The sequence below is a fragment of the Erythrolamprus reginae genome, chromosome 9, assembly GCF_031021105.1.
Source record: "Erythrolamprus reginae isolate rEryReg1 chromosome 9, rEryReg1.hap1, whole genome shotgun sequence".
NCBI lineage: Eukaryota > Metazoa > Chordata > Lepidosauria > Squamata > Dipsadidae > Erythrolamprus > Erythrolamprus reginae.
Window position 1 is genome coordinate 55,998,409 of NC_091958.1, and position 7,398 is coordinate 56,005,806.

At 42.7% G+C, this 7,398-nt stretch overlaps 1 long non-coding RNA gene across 1 annotated transcript; it reads right to left on the reverse strand.

Moving 5' to 3' along the window:
- Nucleotides 1–1,645: 1,645 nt before the first annotated feature.
- Nucleotides 1,646–6,864, reverse strand: LOC139171778 (uncharacterized). Its single transcript, XR_011559805.1, has 3 exons — nucleotides 6,820–6,864; nucleotides 3,647–3,882; nucleotides 1,646–2,000 (listed from the first exon to the last, which is right to left on the reverse strand). It is a non-coding gene; the product is annotated as an uncharacterized lncRNA (long non-coding RNA).
- Between the last annotated feature and the right edge of the window lie 534 nt (nucleotides 6,865–7,398).

Here is a 7,398-nt window from a genome sequence, read left to right on the forward strand (position 1 = left end):
ATCACCTCAAGGCTGGCCGCACGAATCCCAGCGACCATTTAGGTCCCACAGAGTTGGCCTTCTCCGGGTCCCAGGGGAAGAGCCTTCTCTGTGGCGGCCCCAACCCTCTGGAACCAGCTCCCCCCAGAGATTAGGATTGCCCTCACCCTCCTTGCCTTTCGCAAACGTCTTAAAACCCACCTCTGCCATCAGGCATGGGGGAACTGAGACATCTCCCCCAGGCTTATATAGTGTTATGTATGGTATGCTTGTGTTGTATGTTTTTTTAAAATAATGGGTTTTTAGATATTTTTAAAATATTAGATTTGTTTATTGTATACTGTTTTATCATTGTTGTGAGCTGCCCCGAGTCTGTGGAGAGGGGTGGCATACAAATCTAATAAATAAATAAAATAAATAAATCTTTGAGACCGCCTCCTACTACATAACTCCCAGCGACCGATAAGGGCCCACAGAGTTGGCCTTCTCTGAATCCCGTCAATTAAACAGTGTCAGCTGGCAGGGCTGCAGGGGAGGGCCTTCTCTGTGGTGGCCCCTGCTCTCTGGAACCAACTACCACCTGAGATCCAGAATGCCCCCACCCTACAGGTCTGTAAAGACCTGGCTTTTCCAGCAGGCCTGGGGCTGTTGATTGGATGGTGTACCATCAAGATCCAGCCATAAATGGCATGTATGATTCTTTTGTTAAACTGTTTTTAAATTGCTTTTCTAGATGTCCTAATATTATACTGTGGTTTTTTTTTTAATCTTTTGAATGTGAGCTGGGAATTGGGCGGCATACAAATTTAAATAAACAAACTACTGGTTGACTACACAGTGTTTCCATTACTGGTTTTCTCTCAACCTTAGCAACACTCATACCTCTCCGTATTGTTCACCTGAACCTGCTAATTGAAACACATAAACACAGAAACACAAAAACACAGAAACATAGAAGTCTAACGGCAGAAAAAGACCTCCTGGTCCATCTAGCCTGCCCTTATACTATTTCCTGTATTTTATCTTACAATGGATCTATGTTTATCCCAGGCATGTTTAAATTCAGTTCCTGTGGATTTACCAACCACGTCTGCTGGAAGTTTGTTCCAAGCATCTACTCCTCTTTCAGTCAAATAATATTTTCTCATGTTGCTTTTGATCTTTCCCCCAACTAACTTCAGATTGTGTCCCCTTGTTCTTGTGTTCACTTTCCTATTAAAAACACTTTCCTCCTGAACCTTATTTAACTCTTTGACATATTTAAATGTTTCGATCATGTCCCCCCTTTTCCTTCTGTCCTCCAGACTCTACAGATTGAGTTCATGAAGTCTTTCCTGATACGTTTTATGCTTAAGACCTTCCACCATTCTTGTAGCCCGTCTTTGGACCCGTTCAATTTTATCAATATCTCTTTGTAGAACTGGACACAGTATTATTCCAAATGGGGTCTCACAAGGTTTCCATTCCTTGCTTGCCACAAAGCTCAACTCTTGCACCATTCATGGTAGCTTGGATCTGCCTTGTGAAGATGTCAGGATGAGAAGTGATGAAGAACATAGAGTGTTTCGTCTCCTCGTATCTTCTTTAGAGGAAAAACCGGGTAACTGAAACGGCAAATAATACAGCAACGGCAATTTTATAATAATAACAACAGCATGAGTGGGTAATTAATATGAAGCGAGGTACAACAAAACCATGTCATAATTAAGCAACGGTAGAAAACAGAGTCTGTGAGGAGATTCCCAAGGCTGCTTTTCATGATCCCCAGTGGGACCGAAGCCAATTTTAATTGAGAGGCGATAGGAAATTCGCTAGAGGAACCAGTTTTCAGTTTCAGATGTTTGCAAGGGATCCTCCTTCGTCCTCTTCCATCTTGTTCTCCAACGCCTGGTGTTGAGAGACATCACCTTGCTGGACAAGAGCCATCGGATCAAGGCACTTCTTCTCAACTCTTCCTTCTAACAAGGGAAGAGGTTCCTGGAATCTTTGGCCCGGCTGCCACATCAATCATTAGTTTTGTCCTTTGCAAAAGACATGGAGGGAATTTTACAACGCAGCTAACGAAATCATGAAGGTGTTTCAAAGAAAGAAGCAACATTTACCTATGGGACCGCCTCCTGCCGCATGAATCCCAGCGTCCGGTCAAGTCCCACAGAGTCGACCTTCTCCAGGTCCCGTCAACTAGACAATGTTGCTCAGCAGGGCCAAGGGGAAGAGCCTTCTCCGTGGGGGCCCCCCTAGCCCTCTGGAATCAGCTCCCCCTGGAGACATTCCCATTGCCCCAACTCTCCTCGCCTTTTGTAAGAATTTGAAAACTTATTTATGCCGGCAGGCTTGGAGATCATTAGACCCCAGCCTCTGGCCACGGAATGCCTAGTATGTTTGGTTGGTATTGAATGAATGATTTTTTGATATTCAGCTTTTTATCTATCTGTCTGTCTATCTATCTATCTATCTATCTATCTATCTATCTATCTATCTATCTATCCATCTATCCTTCCATCTATCTATCTATCTATCTATCTATCCATCTATCTATCTATTTATCATCTATCTATCTATCTATCTATCTATCTATCTATTTATCATCTATCTATCCATCCATCCATCTATCTATCTATCTATCTATCCATCTATCCATCTATCTATCCATCTATTTATTTGAATTTTTTTTTATGCCGCCCTTCTCCTTAGACTCAGGGCGGCTTACAATATGTTAGCAATAGCACTTTTTAACAGAGCCAGCATATTATAATGTTTTTAGAATAGAATAGAATAGAATTCTTTCTTGGCCAAGTGTGATTAGACACATAGGAAATTTGTCTTTGGTGCAGATGCTCTCAGTGTACATAAAAGAAAATATCGATTTGCCAAGAATCATGAGATACAACACTGAATGATTGTCATAGGGGTCAAATAAGCAATCAAATCAGAATAGAATAGAATATAGAATAGAATAGAATAGAATTCTTTATTGGCCAAGTTTGATTAGACACACAAGGAATTTGTCTTTAGTGCAGATGCTCTCAGTGTACATAAAAGAAAAGATGCATTTGTCTAGAATAGAATAGAATAGAATAGAATAGGATAGGATAGGATAGGATAGGATAGGATAGGATAGGATAGGATTGGACACACAAGGAATTTATCTTTGGTGCAGATGCTCTCAGTGTACATAAAAGAAAATATACATTTGTCAAGAATTGTGTGGTACGACACTTAATGGTTGTCTAACTATTTATATTAATTGGATCCAATTGTATTGCGCACACTTTTTAAATGTTGACATGTTGTGAGCCGCCCCGAGTCCACGGAGAGGGGAGGCATACAAATCCAATTAATAAATAAACAAATAATAAACATGGAAAACCAATTTTGTGCAGAGTCGGTCCAGGCAGCTTCCCTAACTTCTTCGCCCCAGAACTACAGGTTTACACCAGTTAGAAACTATTTTTTTCCTCCTCCTCTTACCTGTTCTCTCCCACTTGTAAATTATATTTAACATTCTTTATTTGGGCTGTAGGGGGGGGGAGAGAACTTGTATTTGGGCTGTAGGGGGGGGGAGAGAAAATCTGTATTTAACTTCAAGCCCTGGTAAACATCTTTGCTTATGTTGTTATAAGATTCCTTATTTGAGTATTTCGATTTAATTTCACAGTTCATATACCTCAAAGTTTTGATTTCCCACCCCTGCCTTGCTAATCATTTCCAGAGTGGTGGTGGTGGCCAGAGGCTGAACGTCGACTCTTCTTCTTCTCTTTCCCGAAGTTGGGTTTTCGCCCCTTTTGGCTGAATTACAAGCCTTCGGATGGCATGCGCGCAAAGGCAGGACTGTGTGTCTTGCATTGATGCTTTGCTGGAGTTACACGGCCAGTTCTGGCCCAGAGAGTGAGGATGCGGGCTCTAAAAACCATTAAAAAACAGATGGAGGTTAGCTTATACCTTTGCAGGTGGTCATTTCCTTGTCTACCTTCCAGGTAATTCCCCCCTGGGAAAACAGATTGTGAGAGTGCCATGGAAACCTTTCTTTCTTTCTTTCCTCCCTCCCTTCCTCCTCCCTCTCTTCTTGCTTCCTCTCTCCATCCCTCCATACTTCTCCTTCCTCCCTCCTTCTCTTTTTCTTTCATTCTTTCTTTCCCTCCTTTCTTCTCTTTGTCTTATTTTCTTCTTTCCTTCCTTCCTTCCTTCCTTCTTTTCTCTTCTTTCCTTCTTTCCTTCCTTCCTTCCCTTTCTCTTCTTTCTTTCAGTCCTTCCTTCTTGGTTTATTTTTCTTTCTTCCCTTTCCTTCTCTTTCTCCTTTGTCCTTCTTTCCTTCTCTTTCTCCTCTTTCCTTCTGTCCTTCCTTCTTGGTTTATTTTTCTTCCCTCTCTTTCCTTAATTCCTGCTTCTCTTCCTTCCTTCCTTCCCTTCCTTCCTTCCTTCTATTTCTCCAATTTCCTTCTTTCCTCCCTCCCTCTTTCCTTCTTTCCCTCCTTCCTTCTCTTTCTCTTCCTTCCTTCTTCCCTTCCTTCCCTTCCTTCCTTCCTTCCTTCTATTTCTCCAATTTCCTTCTTTCCTCCCTCCCTCCTTCCTTCTTTCCCTCCTTCCTTCTCTTTCTCTTCCTTCCTTCTTTCCTTCCTTTCTGGTTTCCTTTCCTTCCTCCCCTTTCCCTTTCTCTTCTTTCCATCTTTCCTTTGGCTGAGAACATGAGGACTCCATGGAATTTCATTCCTTCCGTGAAACAGGTGAACTTGGTTCGTGGTTGAACATGGTTGAACATGGCTGAACATGGTTTCCACAACACGGGGGTCAGCAGGAGTCCGATTGCCCCCACCTCCGTAAGGGATTCTGAATTCAGCTGGATCTGCCAGGGTCATTTCCTTCTGGGCAGCCAGAGATGTTTCCTGTTGTAGTATTATACCAGAAGGGGGCAACTTGAAGAACTGGGCCCTAGGTTAGACTTTCTTCCTCCTCCTCTTCCCCCTTCGCTTGTCTGTGGCTTCATTTTGCCTCCGTACTTGTGGGGTTTCAGCTCTTTTGTCTTTATTGATCCTAAGGCCTCACTCTGGGAGTAGTTTGGATTGAAGGAAAGGGTCCAAGGGATTTAAATGAAGGATCACCGCAGTTTCAGTCTCTCTCTCTCTCTCTCCCTCTCTCTTTCTCTCTCCTCTGTTCTTTGTCTTCCCTTCCGAAGCTTCACCCATGTTTGCAAGAAGCCCAGCCATTCAGGGGCAGAATCACAATGAAGCAGAGGAGGCTTGGCCGTGCTATTAAAAAATAAATAACTGCATATAAATAAACACAGGAACTGCTGAGTCACATTGACTTTTTCCCACGTTAGATTTGCTGCGGCTCGTGGTGGTTTATTTCCTTCTCTCTTCTTCATAAAGAAAGGGGGAACGGGTTAGACAAGACAATGGGGAAGGAAGGAGGCAGGGAAGGAAGGAAAGAGAAAAGGATGGAGGGAGGAAGTAAGAGAGAAGGGAAGGAGAAAAGAGAGGAAGGAGGGAAGGAAGATGGAAGGAAGGAAGGAATGGAGGGAAGGAAGGGAGAAAGAAGGAGGGAAAGATAGAAGGAGGGAGGGAGGAAGGAAGGGAGAAGGGAAGGGAAGGAGAAAAGGAAGGAAAGATGGAGGGAAGAAGGAAGGAAGGAAGAGAGAAGGGAAGGAGGGAATGGAGGGAGGGAGGGAAGGAAGGAAGGAGGGAGGGAGGAAGAAGGGAAGGGAAGGAGTCTTAAGACCTATCTGTGCCACCAGGCCTGGGGCTATTAGACCCTTGACCCCTGGCCGTGTAGTGTGTCTTGCCATGTGAATGGGAATGAATGATTACAAATGTTATTATGAGTTTTTAAAGTCTTTTAGCTATATTAATTGGATTTTTTAAGATACATTGTTTATTGTTTTGATATGTTGTGAGCTGCCCCGAGATAGATAGATAGATAGATAGATAGATAGATAGATAGATAGATAGATAGATAGATAGATAGATAGGTATGTAGGTATGTAGGTAGGTAGGTAGGAAGGAAGGTAGGTAGGAGAGAAAGAGGATAGATAGAGAACATAGATGATAGATGATAGATAGGTAGGTAGGTAGATAGATAGATAGATAGATAGATAGGTAGGTAGGTAGGTAGGTAGGAAGGTAGGTAGGAGAGAAAGAGGATAGATAGAGAACATAGATGATAGATGATAGATAGATAGGTAGGTAGGTAGGTAGGTAGGTAGGAAGGTAGGTAGGAGAGAAAGAGGATAGATAGAGAACATAGATGATAGATAGATAGGTAGGTAGGTAGGTAGGTAGGTAGGAAGAAAGGTAGGTAGGAGAGAAAGAGGATAGATAGAGAACATAGAGGATAGATAGGTAGGTAGGTAGGTAGGAAGGAAGGTAGGAAGGAAGGTAGGAAGGAAGGTAGGTAGGAGAGAAAGAGGATAGATAGATAGATAGATAGATAGATAGATAGATAGATAGATAGATAGATAGATAGATAGATATGGTAGGTAGAGAGGTAGAGAGGTAGGTAGATATATAAACGAACAAACAAGCTAATAAATAAATAAACAAATAAATAAATAAACAAATGAATGTGGCTTCAGGTTTCCTTGGGAGCAGCCGGGGAACCTCCGAATGTTTCTCAAGGCCAAATTAACCCCAACGGACAAGCCAACACTTGTTTACAAAGCCAGGATGGAAATTTATGGTGTCACTAAAGCGAACGTCTCCCCGGGTGTGCGGGAGAGAGGATAGGTATAACAATACCTCCCATGGCATGGAAGTGGAAAAGCTCTTAACAAATCAATACGGTTATTTAGTCAATAAACCCACAAAACAGGCCCCCCAGGGGATAAACGCAGAGAAAACTCACCGCTGGCAAACAGACCGAACTGGTTTCGGCCTTCGGTATGTGCCTCACCGCTTACTGTGTGGGTGTGTATGTGTGTGTGTGTTTGTGTGTGTGCAAATGAGGTGGCCAAGTGTGCAAGAAATGCAATGGAGACTCTGCCACCACAAAAGGGCTGCTACAGTTCAGTCCCATAGAAACCTAGAAGATTGACGGCAGAAAAAGACCCCCTGGTCCATCCAGTCTGCCCTTATCCTTTTTGCTGTGTTTTATCTTTTTATCTTAGGATGGATCTAATATTTATCCCAGGCAGGTTTACATTCAGTTCCTCTGGATTGACCAACCACGTCTGCTGGAAGTTTGTTCCAAGCATCTACTCCTCTTTCCGTAAAATAATATTTTCTGACTTGGCTTCTGATCTTTCCCCCAACTGACCTCAGATTGTGCCCCCCATGTAGAAGCACTGTGAAGTAGTCTATAAATCTTAATTCATTCTGTGACCAGGTTCTTAAGTAGAAAAGTTTGTAAGAAGAAGCAATTTTTCCCATAGGAATCAATGTAAAAGCAAATAAGGCATGCGATTGGGGAAACCACAGAGAGGGT